The sequence below is a fragment of the Cuculus canorus genome, chromosome 26, assembly GCF_017976375.1.
Source record: "Cuculus canorus isolate bCucCan1 chromosome 26, bCucCan1.pri, whole genome shotgun sequence".
Taxonomy (NCBI): Eukaryota; Metazoa; Chordata; class Aves; order Cuculiformes; family Cuculidae; genus Cuculus; species Cuculus canorus.
The window spans coordinates 3,608,802-3,628,032 of NC_071426.1; positions in this window are offsets into that span (position 1 = coordinate 3,608,802).

The window sequence follows — 19,231 nt, forward strand, 5'->3', positions numbered from 1 at the left end:
AAAATGTTATTTACGCATCTGTGTGTCTGCACAGATGTGAAAATCCTATCAAAACCTGCAATCCTGATTCCAAGCAGGCGTTCTTTGCCTTGTGCTTGGTTACGCGTGGAGCCTCCTTGGGGTTTTGGGTCTTGAAAACCAAACGGAACGCTGCGACTCTTGAACCGCGCTGTGTCGTTTGCTCTCGCTTTCAAACCAAAGCTAAAGGTGCTCCTGGAAGAACCTTGCGCTGCCTCCAACCTCCGCCTGGAGAAAGGAAAAGCGAAAGGAATTTCCATCTCGTGAAGTCGCTGTGCGCCAGCTCGGCCGAGCGCAGCGGACTCGCCCAGATTCCGTCGGTCCTGACGTTAGGGGGAGAGCGAGCGGTGTTTTTCCGTCAGGAGAGCGACGGGGACTTAACCTTTTGAGCTGACGCCAGAAAATTGAGCGTATGGAACCGAGCGATTTCTGCTTCGCGCCGTTTCCTAACGCCTTCCCGGTAAGTTTAGAAGAGAGGGTGTTGATTTTTTTCCTATTCGTAGAGTTTGTTTCGCTTGGAGCTTGTTGCGTAAAGACAAATATTAATGAGTTTTAAGGACAGAAAATGCCTATTGTGTCCGATGTGTGTAATGAAAGGGGAGAACAATGAGTCCTACAACTTTGTGACCTCTTAAGGTGGGTGACTTAAGGCAGAGAAGGACCCATTGGACCTCCCACCCGATTTGGCTGTTGCAGCCTTTAACGAGTATCCGGCTTTGGAGTTCAGGTTCAGCCCCTGGATCCGGGAATGCCTTTCTGTGGCAGACAGAGGAGCCTTTGCTCGCAGGGGAGTTCTCCTGAATCCATGGCTTAATGAAAAGCTCTGTGTTTTAAGACAAATCTTCTCTGGGAACTTTCATAGCCATTTGCTGTGGCCGTGTAACGTGTCTAAATACGTAGTGGGGAGACGGCCGCGTATCTGTGACCGACAGAAATGCTGTGTGTGCAAATTCTTCAGTCAAAGACGCTTCTCAACCTTCCTTTCGTGATGAAAATCTCCTCGTTTAATGCTACATGAGCTTTTGACCAAACGATACAAAAGGTGCATGTGTGGCATTTCGAATGGAAGCTGCGCTCATCCTTTTTCCAGGTGTTTGTGAATCGCGGGGAGCAGTTTGCTTATCCTTCAGGAGCTCCTGGTGGATCTGCAGCTGGAACAAGGTGCTTCTTCTGCAGCTTGCTGGTGGTGGGATCTTCTTGCTTCTGCTTCTCCGTTATCCGCTGTAAAGTTCATGCCTTGGATGCTGCTGTTCTTGCCTTGCTTCGCTGCACTCCCTTTTCCCATGGTCTGTCCCGTCTTCTCCGTTGAATGCTCCGTTTCCTTCGTTTGCTCGTGTTTTCATGCCATTCTCGTGTCTGTTCCAATAACACGGTCTCTTTGAGGACCCACCTCCTTGATGAAGAGTTTCACCTACTGAGACCAATCACCTGGTTTTGTTGGGTATGTCCTGGTTCCATCGGATCTACGGTGTTTTCAGGTAGGTGCGTGGTCGCTTCCACCCACCTTCCACTTGGTGAACCTGTGGTGGATCCGAGTGATGGATCTGGTGGAGCCCGGGTGGGGCTGTGTTCAGGAGTCACCGTTCTGCTTTCACCTTGGAGGAAGTTGGGGATGAAGAAATCTGTCGTGCTTCCAGGTAAGAGTGACGCACGCTTAATACGTAAACTTAATTAGGATTCAGCCTCAAACTTGGAATAATCTTCTGGACTTCTCTGTCTGAGAAGTCCTCCTGAAGGCCTGGAGGATATTTTGTTACTGTTCATAGAATCCTGGAGTGGTTTGAGTTGGAAGGGACCTCAAAGCCCATCCAGTTCCACCCATGCCATGGGCAGGGACACCTCCCGCTGGATCGGGGGCTCCAAACCCCATCCAACCTGGCCTGGAACCCCTCCAGGGATGACCACAGTCTGGTTCAGCTGGGCGGCGCTCCGTAATAATCCTTACTTATACCTTCCGGTGTAGCAGAGCCGCTGAGGTCCACAGGGGCTGCAAAAACTGGGACAAGCGTGGGACGAGGTTTTGTGCTGCCCTGGAGAGCACAGAGCGTTCCTGTCCCCGGGCTTATCCGGCAGCTCCAGTTGCAGATTTCTGCTTTGAAAAATACCGATATTTTAGTAAATACTGATAAGAGCGGAATGAATGTTTGTATCGGAGTCAGTAAGAGCGAGAGGGATCCCGGAGGTGGATTTTTCAGCCTGCTCTGTGCCAATTTGGATGTAAAACCTCGCAGGACGATGCTGCTCTGTGGGATTGAAGCCGCTCCATCCCTGGAGGTATTCAAGACCGGGTTGGATGAGGCTTTGAGCACCTGATCTGGAGGAAGGTGTTCCCACACTCGCTTATCCGATGTACCCGTCGTCATTTTATATCGCGACTGGTAATTCCAGCTCCCTCTCTCTGAGAGGTAGAAGGGATCGCTGGGGTTCCAACCAGTTCTTTTAATGGTTTGTTTCGTCCCGTGATGACATTCCGTGCCCGTTTTCCTATTGCTCCTCCCAGACGGCGGCCGCAGGGGAATATCCGCCTCTGCAGCTCTCCCTGATGCAACGTTGGGCTTTGCTTCTGGGTGCTAAGAGTTAAGTCTTTAATTAACAGAGGCAGCTGAGGAAAGTCAGAACGCAGCTCTGGCTTTAGAATTCGTTGGGATATTGGTTGGACAGAATATATTTAAACCTCCGGAAGGCTTTTCTGCACCACTAAAGATCATCTTTTGACTTGAAGAGAAATGAGGTTTGATTAATGCTCGGCTGTACTATGGTGGTTCCTTCCTAACTGTGATTATATTCCATCATCAGCTGCTTCTGCCTTTCCTGAAGTAGTTTTCTGTGGTTTTTTTTGGTCAAGCCTCTGAAAGCTGCTTAGATAGATGGAGTCATGGGATGGTTTGGGTTGAAGATACCTCAAAGCCCATCCAGTTCCACCCCTTGCCATGGGCAGGGACGCCTCCCACTGGATCAGGGGCTCCAAGCCCCATCCAACCTGGCCTTGAACCCCTCCAGGGATGGGGCAGCCACCACTGCTCTGGCAGTTAGGAATGGTTGGACTCAATGATCTAAGAGGTCTTTTCCAACCCAGTGATTCCAGGGAGGTATTGGAGGAGAGAAGGGTGTAACATAGGCTCCAGATTGTTCGGGGCAGCCTCCTTAAGCCTTCCCTGTATGCCGTGGGAAGAGAACAGTCATAGAACCATGGAATGTTTTGGGTTGGAAGGGACCTCAAAGCCCATCCAGTCCCACCCCACTGCCATGGGCAGGGACACCTCCCACTGGATCAGGGGCTCCATCCAACCTGGCTTTGAACCCCTCCAGGGATGGGGCAGCCATCACTACTGTGGGTGATCTGTTGGATTCATGGAATCATGGAATGGTTTGGGTTGGAAGGAACCTTCAAGACAACCCAGTTCCACCTCATCCATGGGCAGGAACACTCCCACTGGATCAGGGGCTCCAAGCCCCATCCAACCTGGCCTGGAACCCCTCCAGGGATGGGGCACCACCACTGCTCTGGACAACCTCTTCCCCACCCTCACAGGAGAGCATTTCTCCCTAAGATCTCATCTCAATCTCCTCTCTTTCATCTCAAAACCGTTCCCCCTCATCCTATTCCTTCACTCCCTGATCCGGAGCCCCTCCGCAGCGCTCCCGCAGCCCCTCTATAAAGACCTTCCCGTACTACATTTGGGAGACGCCTACAAAGACTGTCGGCTGCGCGTCGTAACAATGAGTTAAATTCATCAGGAGGAGGAGGGGAAGCTTCTTTCTCCCTCGGAAATCGCTGAACAAAAATAGGGCTCTCCAGGAGCAGCAGGAGGTTCATCCACGGATCCCTGCCAGGAGCCTGACGCCCCAGCAGGGATTTTGCTGCTCGTGGTTGCTTTGCTACCGCGTTTTCTCTCTGTGTGTGTGTGTGTGCGCCGGAGTGGGAAACGGGAAAGAAAGGAGGTGTGGCGAGATAAACATCGGCAATGAAAGAATGAGTCCCTTCCCAGTGCTGTGGTGTTTTCTGATAGGCTTCCCGGCTAGGTGAGGGATAACGCCTGGCTGGGAGCCCTCCGCAATTGGCTGGCGGGGCGGTGGTACGATGCGTGATGTCACGGCGGCAGCTTATTCGCCGTGCTCTGTTCTGGCACTTTTCAGGCTTAGGCTTTTATTTCTCTGCAGAAATCATAGAATCACCACCAGGTTGGAAAGGACCCACCGGATCATGGAGTCCAACCATTCCTAACACTCCCTAAACCATGTCCCTCAGCACTTCATCCACCCGTTCCTTAAACACCTCCAGGGAAGGCGACTCCACCCCCTCCCTGGGCAGCTGTTCCAGTGCCCAATGACTCTTTCTGGGAAGAATTTTTTTCCTGATATCCAGTCTGACCCTCCCCTGGTGGAGCTTGAGGCCATTCCCCCTTGTCCTGTCCCCTGTCACTTGGGAGAAGAGCCCAGCTCCCTCCTCTCCACAACCTCCTTTCAGGCAGTTGTAGAGAGCAATAAGGTCTCCCCTCAGCCTCCTCTTCTCCAGGCTAAACACCCCCAGCTCTCTCAGCCGCTCCTCGTCAGACGTTCTCCAGCCCCTCACCAGCTTCGTTGCTCTTCTCTGGACACACTCCAGAGCCTCAACATCCTTCTTGTGGTGAGGGGCCCAGAACTGAACACAGTATTCGAGGTGCGGTCTCACCAGTGCCGAGTACAGAGGGAGAATCCCCTCCCTGGACCTGCTGGTGACCCCATTTCTGATCCAAGCCAAGATGCCATTGGCCTTCTTGGCCCCCTGGGCACACTGCTGGCTCATGTTCAGTCGCTGTCAACCATCACCCCCAGGTCCTTCTCCTCCGTGCAGCTCTCCAGCCACTCTTCCCCCAGTCTGGAGCTGCACAGGGTTGTTGTGCCCCAAGTGCAGGACCCGGCATTTGGCCTTGCTGAACCTCATGCCATTGGCCTCGGCCCATCTTTCCAGCCTGTTCCGATCCCTTTGGAGCCTCCCTACCCTCCAGCAGATCCACACTTCCTCCCATGTTTGTAAGAGAGAGAGAGAGAGAGGGAAGTGCCGAAAGGTGCTGCGTTTCCTTCTGCGGAGTCGCTCGTAAATCATTGCTGTGCTGCGTCGGAGCCGAGAGAACGTAAAAGTAGTCGGAGGTGGGAATTAGGTTTTAGTGCTTCGTAGAATCATGGAAGGGATTGGGTTGGAAGAGACCTCAAAGCACATCCAGTCCCGCATTGGGAGCAGAATCGGCTTCGGTTTATGAACACAGAGCTGTTACACCGGAGACCTCCTTGTCCTGCTCTGCACCCAAGCAGAGGACAACAAATCATAGAGCTGCGCTTCCACACCAAAGGAGCCAAAATGAAACCTCAGATCTTTGAGAATGAGGGGTTTGCCATTGCTTTTCCCAACTGAGCTTCCAGGGTTTGGTGTGGGTTGGGTTTATTTATTAAACAAATAATCTTCGTATCAGGGCTGTGGGTACTGTGGTAGATTTTAGGTACCATTTTTGCATACAAACACTGAATCCAGAAGAGAATCGTGGAACCAGAGAGTCATGGAATGGTTTGGGTTGGAAGGGACCTCAAAGCCCATCCAGATCCACCCCGTGCCGTGGGCAGGGACACCTCCCACTGGATCAGGGGCTCTCCTCTGGAGAGCGATGGAAACCTCACCGGGAAGCCTGAAATGCTTTTATCGCACGCAGTGGGGCAGCGAGCCAGAAACTTAATGATCATCTCTAGAGGTTCGGCAGAAGCATTGGAAGATTGGTTGGACAGAATAATTTAAACCTCCGGAAGGCTTTTCTGCACCACTAAAGATGGTGCAGAAATGAGAGAAATGAGGTTTGATTAATGCTCGGCTGTACTACGCAGGTTCCCTCCTAACCGTGATTATATTCCATCATCAGCTGCTTCTGCCTTTCCTGAAGTAGTTTTCTGTGTCTTTTCAGTCAAGCCTCTGAAAGCTGCTTAGATAGATGGAGTCATGGGATGGTTTGGGTTGAAGGGACCTCAAAGCCCATCCATTCCCACCCCTGCCACGGGCAGGGACACCTCCCACTGGATCAGGTGCTCCAAGCCCCATCCAACCTGGCCTGGAACCCCTCCAGGAATGGGGCAGCCACCGCTGCTCTGGGCAACCTGGGCCAGGGCCTCCAACCCTCACAGGAAAACATTTCTTCCTAAGATCTCATCCCAAACTCCCCTCTTTCAGCTTAAAACCATTCCCCCTCACCCTTTCCCTGCCCTCCCTGATCCAGACCCCTCCTCATCTTTCCTGGAGCCCCTTTCAGCACTGGAAGCTGCTCTAAGGTCTCCATGGAGCCTTCTCTTCTCCAGGCTGAACAACCCCAACTCTCTCAGCCTGTCCTCCAGCACTCGGATCATCTCCGTGGCCTCCTCTGGACTCGCTCCAACAGCTCCATGTCCTTCCTGTGCCGAGCACTCCAGAACTGGACGTGGGGCTCCAGGTGGGTCTCTGAGAGCGGAGCAGAGGGGCAGAACCCCCTCCCTCACCCTCTGGTCCCACTGCAGGACGAGGACACGGTTGCTTTCTGGGCTGCGAGCGCACGTTTCCAGCTCATGTTGAGCTTCTCCTCCACCAGCACCCCAAGCCCTTCTCTTTGGAGCTGCTCTCATGCCATTCTCCACTCCGCTTGAGCAAAGCCTTTTCTGATATTTGACTTTATCACCTCCGCTTGAAATCGCTCCGAGTGAAACACCACCTTCCAGGTGGGTGAAGTGTCCCATGCGGGACTCTACTCTCTGGAGTCGCTGGGCTGTCGGAGGTCTCTGTGTGACGGACCTGGGTCAAAGCCATGGCCAAGAGGGTGGGGAAATTTCCTACAAGGTCCTGGAAGAGCGATGGATACGCTCTTGCGTCTGTCGGAAGAGAACTGCTCTAACGTGCAAGGAAGAGCGGCTCCAAGGCAAACTGGGACAGGGTTAGGGTTTATAACCCGAGTTTACGCTACTCTTCATCCTTCCCCAAGAGTTACAGGCTCCAAGAGGATCAAGCAAAGAAGAATGTATGAAATACGAGCAGCTCCGATTCATCCGCTGCGCCGATAAGAGATTTGAGTCGGGTTCTTCGCACACAGACCTTCTTTTGTGCGACGTAAGCGCTGCCCAGGCTGCGCGCCAGCTCTCTGCTCAGAAATGAACCTCACCCAGAGCTCAGGTGAAGCCAACGCGGAGCTCTTCTCCAGTGTTGTGACCTCCGGAGCAATTCTAGGTTGCCATGGCCACGCGGCGTATTAGCGGCGGAGAGACGGGTTCGGAGCCAGGGTGAGTCCTCCTGCCTTCCACAGGTTTCAGAGGGAGGGGCAGAGTATGGGAGGCTCGATGGACAGATATTTCTTCTGTCTTCTTGTTAAAGCAATCCACGTTCCTCATCCAAAAGCTGAGATTTAGGAGCGGTCTCAGTTACCACACTGTTTTCTCTGAGCTCTGACATTGATGCTCTCCGTGCAGCACTCAAACACGCGGAGCTGCGACTATTCCAGCAGGTGCCCAGCGCTGCAGGGGGTGGTGGGATGGAGAGCGGCCCTCAGGAGGACGACTTGGGGTGCTGGGGATGAGGACCTCGACATAAGCCAACAATGTGCGCTCACAGCACAGTTCCACCCCTGCCATGGGAAAGGACACCTCCCACTGGATCAGGGGCTCCAAGCCCCATCCAACCTGGCCTGGAACCCCTCCAGGGATGGGGCACCACCACTGCTCTGGCAGATAGGAATGTTTGGACTCGATGATCTAAGAGGTCTTTTCCAACCCAGTGATTCCAGGAAGATATTGGAGGAGAGAAGGGTGTTACGTAGGCTCCAGATTGTTCGGGGCAGCCTCCTTAAGCCTTCCCTGAATGCCATGGGAAGAGAACAGTCACAGAATCATGGAATGATTTGGGTTGGAAGGGACCTCAAAGCCCATCCCGTTCCACCCCTGCCATGGGCAGGGACACCTCCCACTGGATCAGGGGCTCCAAGCGCCATCCAACCTGGCCTGGAACCCCTCCAGGGATGGAAAAGCCACCACTGCTCTGGACAACCTCTTCCCCACCCTCACAGGAGAGCATTTCTGCCTAAGAGCTCATCTCAATCTCCCCTGGCCCAACTTGAACTGCTCTGGGCAACCTGTTCCAGGGCATCACCACTCTCCTGGTGAAGAAATTCCTCCTTATGTCCAGTCTAAATCTGCCCCTCTCCAGTTTATCCCCATTCCCCCTCGTCCCATCCCCACAAGCCTTTATGAACAGCCCCTCTCCAGCTTTCTTGGAGCCCCTTCAGGTACTGGAAGGTCACTCTGAGGTCTCTGTGGAGCCTTCTCTTCTCCAGGCTGAACAACCCCAACTCTCTCAGCCTGTCCTCCAACGGGAGGTTCTCCAGCCCTCGCATCATTCTTGTAGCCTCCTCTGGACTCATTCCAACAGTTCCATCTCCTTCTTACATTGAGGATTCCATAAGTGGACACAACCCTCCAGATGAGGTCTCCCAAGAGAGGAGCAGAGGGGCAGAATCCCCTCCCTCCCTGCTCTGGACGCAGCCCAGGACACGGTTGGGCATATTTCAGGGGTTCTGCTGCCAGGGTGGACACCCGGCCGGTGGGTTTCTATTCTGCACCCCACCTCTGAACATCAGGAGCTTCCAAAGAGCTGTTCATGAGGATGGTGTTTGGCTGTTCCAGGCTCTTATTTCTCGGCGCAGGTTTCCTGACTCAGGAATCACAACCACCGTGGCAGGAAGGGGCTGCCAGAGCTGATATTTCCCAAAGGTCACAGAAGGTCCATCCGTTCTGGTGGGTGCTTCTGCCCCTGTGCACTCACCTGCTCTGCTCAGAGCTCCTGGGTCAGACTCATGCCCGGTGCCGCGCTCCGGTACGGATCTATTTGTGCTTCGTTGTTAATTCGGGGTGAAGGATTTCTTTTGTTCAGCTCTACGCAGATAAGGATTTAGGAGGAAATGTTTTCCTGTGAGGATACGTGGACACGCTGAGAGGGTTGAGGTTGTACAGCCGGGAGAAGAGAAGGCTCCACGGAGACCTTAGAGCAGCTTCCAGTATGGAAAGGGGCTCTGGATTAGGGATAGGATGAGGGGGAAGAGTTTTCAGCTGGAAGAGGGGAGATTGAGATGAGATCTTAAGGAGAAATGTTCTCCTGTGAGGGTGGGGAGGCCCTGGAACAGGTTGCCCAGAGCAGTGGTGGCTGCCCCATCCCTGGAGGTGTTCAAGGCCAGGTTGGATGGGGCTTGGAGCAACCTGATCCAGTGGGAGGTGTCCCTGCCCATGGCAGGGGTGGAACTGGATGGGCTTTGAGATCCCTTCCAACCTAAATCATTCCATGATTCTATGACTGTTCTCTTCCCATGGCATACAGGGAAGGCTTAAGGAGGCTGCCCCGAACAATCTGGAGCCTACGTAACACCCTTCTCTCCTCCAATATTTTCCTGGAATCACTGGGTTGGAAAAGACCTCTTAGATCATCGAGTCCAACCATTCCTATCTGCCAGAGCAGTGGTGGCTGCCCCATCCCTGGAGGGGTTCCAGGCCAGGTTGGATGGGGCTTGGAGCCCCTGATCCAGTGGGAGGTGTCCCTGCCCATGGCAGAGGGTGGAATTGGGTTGTCTTGAAGGTTCCTTCCAACCCAAACCAATCTATCATTCCATGAATCAAACAGCGGTGGTGGCTGCCCCATCCCTGGAGGTGTCCAAGGCCAGGTTGGATGGGGCTTGGAGCCCCTGATCCACTGGAAGGAGGTGGAACTGCGTGGGTTTTGAGATCCTTTCCAACCCAACCCATTCCATCATTCTATGAATTATTAAGATCTTCAGGTTTCAATGCCTCCCGTCTCAAATGCCGGAGATGAACCGACAGAAGGACTCTTCCAGCTGATAGCATCGCCTCTGCCCGTGTCTGAGCGCACGGAGGGAAGGAGGTCACCGCAGAATGAGCCATCAACGGGATGAATGGTTCTGGCAGGGCCTGACCGCGGTTTATTCAGAGGTATCCAGGCATGGCTGAATGGAATGTAATGGCCTCAAGATCTGTGATGATCTTTGCTTAAATCAGGGTGGGTTTTTGTTTTTCAGTGGCAGTCCAATATTTAAGTCCCTTCTGGTTTTTTTACTCTCTCCAAGACTTCGTCCCCTTCCGCCACCGTGAGTGTGAGGGGTGGATGGCCATGCACATCCTGCAAAAAAACCGATACCGGCACGTTTGCTACATCCGAAAAGATTCTCAGCAGATTGGATGTCCCCTGGAGTTCAGTGGAGGACACCAACCCCCAAGGTGAGGTTCAACCAGGCCAAGCGCAAGGTCCTGCACCCCACGGGTCAATCCCAACCACAAATGTGGGCTGTGGGGATGAATGTATTGAGAGTAGCCCTGAGAAGAAGGACTCAACGCGAGCCGCAAGGTGAGCTCACAGCCCAGAAACCAACCGTCTCCTGGGCTGCATCCAAAGCAGTGTAACCAGCAGGGTGAAAGAGGAGATTCTACCTCTCTGTTCCGCTCTGGTGAGACCCACCTGGAGCCCTGCGTTCTGGAGTTCAGCGCAAGAAGAACATGGAGCTGGTGGAGCAAGTCCAGAGGAGGCCACGGAGATGATCAGAGGGCTGGAGAACCTCCCATAAAAGGATAGGCTAAGAGAGCCGTCCTTCTTGGCCAACTGGGCATATGTTCAACCTCTTGACCAGCATCTCCAGGAGGTCTTTCCAGGAGTTCTGCCCTCAATCACAGCGTGGATGTAGAACTGCCGTGGTCCCAGCTGGAAATTCCGAGCAGCAGCGCCTGCTTAGGACCATCACGGCACGGGACAACCGGCAGCGTGGTCAAGCGTTTGCCCACGAGCAGGACCGAAGAGTGGCCGGCAGCCACGTCTGCAGCTCTCTGAGGGAAGAGACGTCCCGGATTGTCTCATCCAAAAGGGATGAGGAGAGTGGGGAAAGGACTCTGTGTGATGAGTGCGTAAGAACGATCGAAAGATGTGCCTTTTTGGATAATTGATTAATTACTCTCATTTCATTAAGCAGTTTGTTAAGTAGGGTTCACTGCGCTAAAACCTCATTAAGAAGGGCAGTCGGGGACAAGCGCCAACGAGCACACGCGATCTGATTTTCACGAGGGTTGCAAAGACCCTCACGTACGCACAAACCCCCGTTGAAGTCCCGACTCTTCACAACCTGCGACCTTGGAGTAGAACCACCTGATGTGTTGGAACGGGAGGTGGATCTCAGGTCCTCTCGGCAAATCCTTGGATCTCAGGTCCAAGGAGCTGGATCTCAGGTCCTCTCGGCAAATCCTTGGATCTCAGGTCCAAGGAGCCGGATCTCAGGTCCTCAGGCAAATCCTTGGATCTCAGGTCCAAGGAGCCGGATCTCAGGTCCTCTCAGCAAATCCTTGGATCTCAGGTCCAAGGAGCCGGATCTCAGGTCCTCTCAGCAAATCCTTGGATCTCAGGTCCAAGGAGCCAGATCTCAGGTCCTCCAGCAAATCCTTGGATCTCAGGTCCAAGGAGCCGGATCTCAGGTCCTCTTGGCAAATCCTTGGATCTCAGGTCCAAGGAGCCGGATCTCAGGTCCTCAGGCAAATCCTTGGATCTCAGGTCCAAGGAGCCGGATCTCAGGTCCTCTCAGCAAATCCTTGGATCTCAGGTCCAAGGAGCCGGATCTCAGGTCCTCTCAGCAAATCCTTGGATCTCAGGTCCAAGGAGCCGGATCTCAGGTCCTCTTGGCAAATCCTTGGATCTCAGGTCCAAGGAGCCGGATCTCAGGACCTCTTGGCAAATCCTTGGATCTCAGGTCCAAGGAGCCGGATCTCAGGTCCTCAGGCAAATCCTTGGATCTCAGGTCCAAGGAGCCGGATCTCAGGTCCTCTTGGCAAATCCTTGGATCTCAGGTCCAAGGAGCCGGATCTCAGGTACTCAGGCAAATCCTTGGATCTCAGGTCCAAGGAGCCGGATCTCAGGTCCTCTTGGCAAATCCTTGGATCTCAGGTCCAAGGAGCCGGATCTCAGGTACTCAGGCAAATCCTTGGATCTCAGGTCCAAGGAGCCGGATCTCAGGTCCTTAGGCAAATCCTTGGATCTCAGGTCCAAGGAGCCGGATCTCAGGTCCTTAGGCAAATCCTTGGATCTCAGGTCCAAGGAGCCGGATCTCAGGTCCTCTCGGCAAATCCTTGGATCTCAGGTCCAAGGAGCCGGATCTCAGGTCCTCAGGCAAATCCTTGGATCTCAGGTCCAAGGAGCCGGATCTCAGGTCCTCAGGCAAATCCTTGGATCTCAGGTCCAAGGAGCCGGATCTCAGGTCCTCTTGGCAAATCCTTGGATCTCAGGTCCAAGGAGCCGGATCTCAGGTCCTCAGGCAAATCCTTGGATCTCAGGTCCAAGGAGCCGGATCTCAGGTCCTCTTGGCAAATCCTTGGATCTCAGGTCCAAGGAGCCGGATCTCAGGTCCTCTCAGCAAATCCTTGGATCTCAGGTCCAAGGAGCCGGATCTCAGGTCCTCAGGCAAATCCTTGGATCTCAGGTCCAAGGAGCCGGATCTCAGGTCCTCTCGGCAAATCCTTGGATCTCAGGTCCAAGGAGCCGGATCTCAGGTCCTCTCGGCAAATCCTTGGATCTCAGGTCCAAGGAGCCGGATCTCAGGTACTCAGGCAAATCCTTGGATCTCAGGTCCAAGGAGCCGGATCTCTGGTCCTCAGGCAAATCCTTGGATCTCAGGTCCAAGGAGCCGGATCTCAGGTCCTCAGGCAAATCCTTGGATCTCAGGTCCAAGGAGCCGGATCTCAGGTCCTCAGGCAAATCCTTGGATCTCAGGTCCAAGGAGCCGGATCTCAGGTCCTCAGGCAAATCCTTGGATCTCAGGTCCAAGGAGCCGGATCTCAGGTCCTCAAGCAAATCCTTGGATCTCAGGTCCAAGGAGCCGGATCTCAGGTCCTCTCAGCAAATCCTTGGATCTCAGGTCCAAGGAGCCGGATCTCAGGTCCTCAGGCAAATCCTTGGATCTCAGGTCCAAGGAGCCGGATCTCAGGTCCTCTCGGCAAATCCTTGGATCTCAGGTCCAAGGAGCCGGATCTCAGGTCCTCAGGCAAATCCTTGGATCTCAGGTCCAAGGAGCCGGATCTCAGGTCCTCAGGCAAATCCTTGGATCTCAGGTCCAAGGAGCCGGATCTCAGGTCCTCTTGGCAAATCCTTGGATCTCAGGTCCAAGGAGCCGGATCTCAGGTACTCAGGCAAATCCTTGGATCTCAGGTCCAAGGAGCCGGATCTCAGGTCCTCTTGGCAAATCCTTGGATCTCAGGTCCAAGGAGCCGGATCTCAGGTACTCAGGCAAATCCTTGGATCTCAGGTCCAAGGAGCCGGATCTCAGGTCCTTAGGCAAATCCTTGGATCTCAGGTCCAAGGAGCCGGATCTCAGGTCCTTAGGCAAATCCTTGGATCTCAGGTCCAAGGAGCCGGATCTCAGGTCCTCTCGGCAAATCCTTGGATCTCAGGTCCAAGGAGCCGGATCTCAGGTCCTCAGGCAAATCCTTGGATCTCAGGTCCAAGGAGCCGGATCTCAGGTCCTCTTGGCAAATCCTTGGATCTCAGGTCCAAGGAGCCGGATCTCAGGTCCTCAGGCAAATCCTTGGATCTCAGGTCCAAGGAGCCGGATCTCAGGTCCTCTTGGCAAATCCTTGGATCTCAGGTCCAAGGAGCCGGATCTCAGGTCCTCTCAGCAAATCCTTGGATCTCAGGTCCAAGGAGCCGGATCTCAGGTCCTCAGGCAAATCCTTGGATCTCAGGTCCAAGGAGCCGGATCTCAGGTCCTCTCGGCAAATCCTTGGATCTCAGGTCCAAGGAGCCGGATCTCAGGTCCTCTCGGCAAATCCTTGGATCTCAGGTCCAAGGAGCCGGATCTCAGGTCCTCAGGCAAATCCTTGGATCTCAGGTCCAAGGAGCCGGATCTCAGGTCCTCAGGCAAATCCTTGGATCTCAGGTCCAAGGAGCCGGATCTCAGGTCCTCAGGCAAATCCTTGGATCTCAGGTCCAAGGAGCCGGATCTCAGGTCCTCTCGGCAAATCCTTGGATCTCAGGTCCAAGGAGCCGGATCTCAGGTCCTCAGGCAAATCCTTGGATCTCAGGTCCAAGGAGCCGGATCTCAGGTCCTTAGGCAAATCCTTGGATCTCAGGTCCAAGGAGCCGGATCTCAGGTCCTCTCGGCAAATCCTTGGATCTCAGGTCCAAGGAGCCGGATCTGAGGTCCTCTCAGCAAATCCTTGGATCTCAGGTCCAAGGAGCCGGATCTCAGGTCCTCTTGGCAAATCCTTGGATCTCAGGTCCAAGGAGCCGGATCTCAGGTCCTCAGGCAAATCCTTGGATCTCAGGTCCAAGGAGCCGGATCTCAGGTCCTCTCTGCAAATCCTTGGATCTCAGGTCCAAGGAGCCGGATCTCAGGTCCTCTTGGCAAATCCTTGGATCTCAGGTCCAAGGAGCCGGATCTCAGGTCCTCAGGCAAATCCTTGGATCTCAGGTCCAAGGAGCCGGATCTCAGGTCCTCAGGCAAATCCTTGGATCTCAGGTCCAAGGAGCCGGATCTCAGGTCCTCTCAGCAAATCCTTGGATCTCAGGTCCAAGGAGCCGGATCTCAGGTCCTCTCGACAAATCCTTGGATCTCAGGTCCAAGGAGCCGGATCTCAGGTCCTCAGGCAAATCCTTGGATCTCAGGTCCAAGGAGCCGGATCTCAGGTCCTTAGGCAAATCCTTGGATCTCAGGTCCAAGGAGCCGGATCTCAGGTCCTCTCGGCAAATCCTTGGATCTCAGGTCCAAGGAGCCGGATCTCAGGTCCTCTCAGCAAATCCTTGGATCTCAGGTCCAAGGAGCCGGATCTCAGGTCCTCTCGGCAAATCCTTGGATCTCAGGTCCTCAGGCAAATCCTTGGATCTCAGGTCCTCTCGGCAAATCCTTGGATCTCAGGTCCAAGGAGCCGGATCTCAGGTCCTCAGGCAAATCCTTGGATCTCAGGTCCAAGGAGCCACACCTCAGGTCCTCAGGCAAATCCTTGGATCTCAGGTCCAAGGAGCCGGATCTGAGGTCCTCTCGGCAAATCCTTGGATCTCAGGTCCAAGGAGCCGGATCTCAGGTCCTCAGGCAAATCCTTGGATCTCAGGTCCAAGGAGCCGGATCTCAGGTCCTCTTGGCAAATCCTTGGATCTCAGGTCCAAGGAGCCGGATCTCAGGTCCTCTCGGCAAATCCTTGGCTGTGTTGTCAGTAATTGGGTTTGGGGTCTGTTGTTAATCCGGAATATTTTGGGATTGCTTTTGTTGTCATAGTGGACCTTGTGATGAGACTGCAGTGGGTTTCAGTGTGCGGTGTGGCTCGCTGGACCGTTCCATCGTGGCCTTGTGGACGATGGTCTTTTGGAGCTGCAGAACCGTTGACTTCAAGTGTGTCCAGAGGAGGACAATGAGGCTGAGGAAGGGTCTGGACAACAAATCTTATTGGGAGTGGCTGAGGGAATTGGAGTTACTTAAGTTAAGCTGAGGGAAAACCTCATGGCTCTCTGCAGCTCATGGAAAGGAGCTTGTGGTGAGGTGGGTGTTGGTGTCTTCTCCCAAAAAACGTGTGGTAGGGTGAGAAATGGCCTCAAGTTGGGCCAGGGGAGGTTTAGATTGGTTATCAGGAAGACTTTCTTTCCTGAGAGAGTGGCAAAGCATTGGACCAGGCTGCCAAGAGCAGTGGTGGAGTCTCCATCCCTGGAGGTGCTCAAAGAACATGGAGAAGTGGCAGTTTGGGATATGGCTTAGTGGGGTACGGTGGTGTTGGGCTGATGGTTGGATTGGTTGAGCTGAGAGGGCTTTTCCAACCCTAACGATTCTACCATTCCAATGCAGTGCTGAAAGGTGATTTTGCTGTGACGGCGATGGATGCAGCACAGTAACGAGAGTAGAAAACGGCGTCTATTTATAGCCCTCTCGTCGGGGTATATGAACTATAGGATGAAACGTCGCGTGAGAACTGCTGACAGCTCAGGCCGTGGTGAGGGACGGAGAAGGTGGAGAGATGGATACAGCAATTACGATGAAGGCAAAGTCACCTTTTGTGCCTCCGGTTAGGAGTGACAAATGGTTTAATTTCTATGGCTTCCTTACATCAAACTACCCGGAGATAAACACAGCCTATGGATCTTGCAGGATGCTATTTATTGCGACGCGTTCTCTTTTTAGAGGTCCGTAGCGCGTTTTGCCTTCGGTTGTAGTCTCCCAAGTCCTGGAAATGCGAGGAACCGTGGCTGAAAGGATTACAGTGCAATTAAAATTCCTTCTCCTTTTTCCTCCTGTGTAGGAGGGGATTGTTTCTTGTCTGGAAGATCTAATTAAGCCTGCGACGCTGAAAGGTGAGGAAGAGAAGCCTGGAGAAAAGCGGACGTTGGCCTTTTCAATTCCATGTAGGTGGAACACGAGAACTATAGACTCATAGAATCACCTCTTGGATCGTCGAGTCCAACCGTATCTTAATTATTTCATAATTTCCACTTGATGTGACCGTTCGAAACACCGTAAACGTGGATAGGAATGATTGTTCCGTGGAGTCACATGGATTTACAGTGTTCAGAACGTGCCCCGTGCTTTCTAAAAACGGGATTAAGCCAATCTAACTTTCTCTCTATGCTGAAGAATGCCGAGACCTTTCTCAGTATGCGTTAACGTTTTAGTGGGCTCGGAATCAATTCTCTCAGACACTGTTAATAATTAAAACTAGATGTTATTTATAACATATAAGGTCATTTATAACCGTTTAAGAGTAGAGACAGAACACAGCTGTCCTCTAGAAGAGCAACAGTGAGCGTTGTTTCCATCGGATTTGGCTCTGCTTTTGTCCGTAGGTTTATCCGTTGACACGTCAAAGCTTTTCTCGATGTATCTGTTTATCGAAAGCAGCTGCTCATTAATCCCTCTGTGGACGGTTCGGTCGGGGCTGTGTTGATGAGTGTTGAGCACTCTTAATCCAAGTGGTTTGAGGCGCACACGCCAAAGACCCCCCCGACTCTGTGGTTGGAAGTTGAGCGTAGGCTTCAGATCCAACGTAGGTGCTTTTTTCAGTAGGTTGAATTAATCACAGAATCATTTCAGGTTGGAAAAGACCTCTAAGCTCATCCAGTCCAACTCAAAGTGCCATGTCTACATGTTCTTTGGATACCTCTATGGATGGAGACTCCCCCACTGCCCGGGGCAGTCTGGTCCGGTGCGTCGCCACTCTCTCAGGGAAGAAATTCTTCCTAATATCCAACCTAAACCACCCCTGGTGCAACTTCAGGCCATTCCCTCTCATCCTGCCACTTATTACTTGAGCGAAGAGATCAGCACCCACCTCACCACAACCTCCTTTCCGGGAGGTGCTCTGGACCAGGTTCCCCAGGGCAGTGGTGGAGTCTCCATCCCTGGAGGCGTTGAAGATGTGCATAGATACGGCAATTTGGGATGTGGTTCAGCCGGCACGGTGGGGTTGGGCTGATGGTTGGACTGGACAAGCCTAGAGGTCTTTTCCAACCTTAATGATTCTATGATCTACGACTCTACGTGACGTCTGCAGCCTCGTGGCTTCCTGCCTTCGTCCTTCTCTTCGCAGACCTGCGGTGCTCTTCAGCAAAACCCATCTCAGCTTCCATCCTTCCTCTTTAAAATGGGTATAATGGGATTTTTTTCCTCCCTTGCTCTCACCGGATGAGGAGGATTTGGGCTTTGGGTGTCGGCCGGAGGCACACGGGCACCAGGGATGCCCCAGTTTCGGTTCTGTCTCACCACGCCGCTAATTGCCAGCAGGGTGAGTGCCAGCTCCTCGGGATGGACGCTGAGCTTAATCTTCTGGTCTGGTCTTTGTGGCTGAACTTATACAACAACGCTGCTGGTTTCGCTCTTTCTCCCTGACCGTGTGATTTATGCAAGAGCTCATGAACGATGCGCGTCCTCGGGTTTTTAATGTATTTAATATATTTAATGTATTTAATGTATTTAATATATTTAATGTATGTAATGTATTTAATATATTTAATGTATGTAATGTATTTAATATATTTAATTTATTCCTTTAAGTCCAGCTTCATCCTGAGAGCGGGAATCTCACAGTAGTACAAACCCAAGGCGAAGGTAGATCTCAACAGAGCTCGCCAAGGCTTGATGATCGGTAACCATGGCAACGAGGCTTCTCCTGAAATAAGTGCTGCAAACTCCTGTTTTTTTTCTTGCGGAGAACTGCTCAGCATTAAAAATTAGAGAAGACAAAAGTCCGGTCTATCAGGCAAATAAGCCGTCAGACGGGGAATCGGGAGCGGCTCCCATCTGACGTTAAAGGACGCGGGGATGAAAGTTGGCTGCTGGCTTCGTCGCTGCGTCACGGATGGTTAACGAGGCTGCGACTGCTGGTCAAGACATGAAGATACAGGTGGCAGGGACAAGTTTTTAGGGAAAAGTGGCTGCAGTTCGCTGTTTTTCGGCAGAGCCCAGGCTGCAACCGCCGCGATAGAGCGGGCAAACGCAGCCCAAAGCCTTCGCCGAATGGGAAAATACCTCCAGGTCTGATTTTAAGCGCTCGATTTGTCATGGGGATAAATGAGAGGGAGACACGAGGGTCCGTTTTAAGCCTCTTTTTGTGCTCCCATCATCTGTTAAAAGACCCAGGGCTTAACAGGTATCCTCTCTGCTTTAATTTGCATCCATAATATAACGTTTTTCAGCTGACAGTCTCTTTCTTTTCACTTAATAGCCCTTCAAAATGCGCCGCATCTCTCCCGGTCAATAATTAAGTTGTGATTTTAGTCCTTTAGAAACGTCTCTGCGGCGTAGGGGGAGGATCTGGGGCGGTTGCGCCCACCCAGCCCTCTGCGGTGCCGTTGGGTGCAGTCGCAGCGAGCTGAGCTTTTGCCCCTCATGGAATCGCCAAGTTGGAAAAGACCTTTTGGATCATCAGTCAATCCTTGTGGTCCCGTTCTCTTCCCCGGGGCTTTCCCACATTTGCGTTTGGACAATTGGATGTGTTAAAGAGCTGAGCTTGGTTTTGCCTCGGAGCACGTGGAGATTTTAATCCTCAAAGCTGAACGATTCATATTGTATTCCTTTCAGATGAGCCCCATCCAGGACTCGTGCGCTGCCCGAGCGTCAGTCGTGTCCGATCCCGTCGTAGGGATGAAGGCAGGCGCTGAGCCCGGCTCCGCAGGGAACCCAGCGGCATGGCTTGAACTCAGTCCTCGACATCTGAGCTGTGG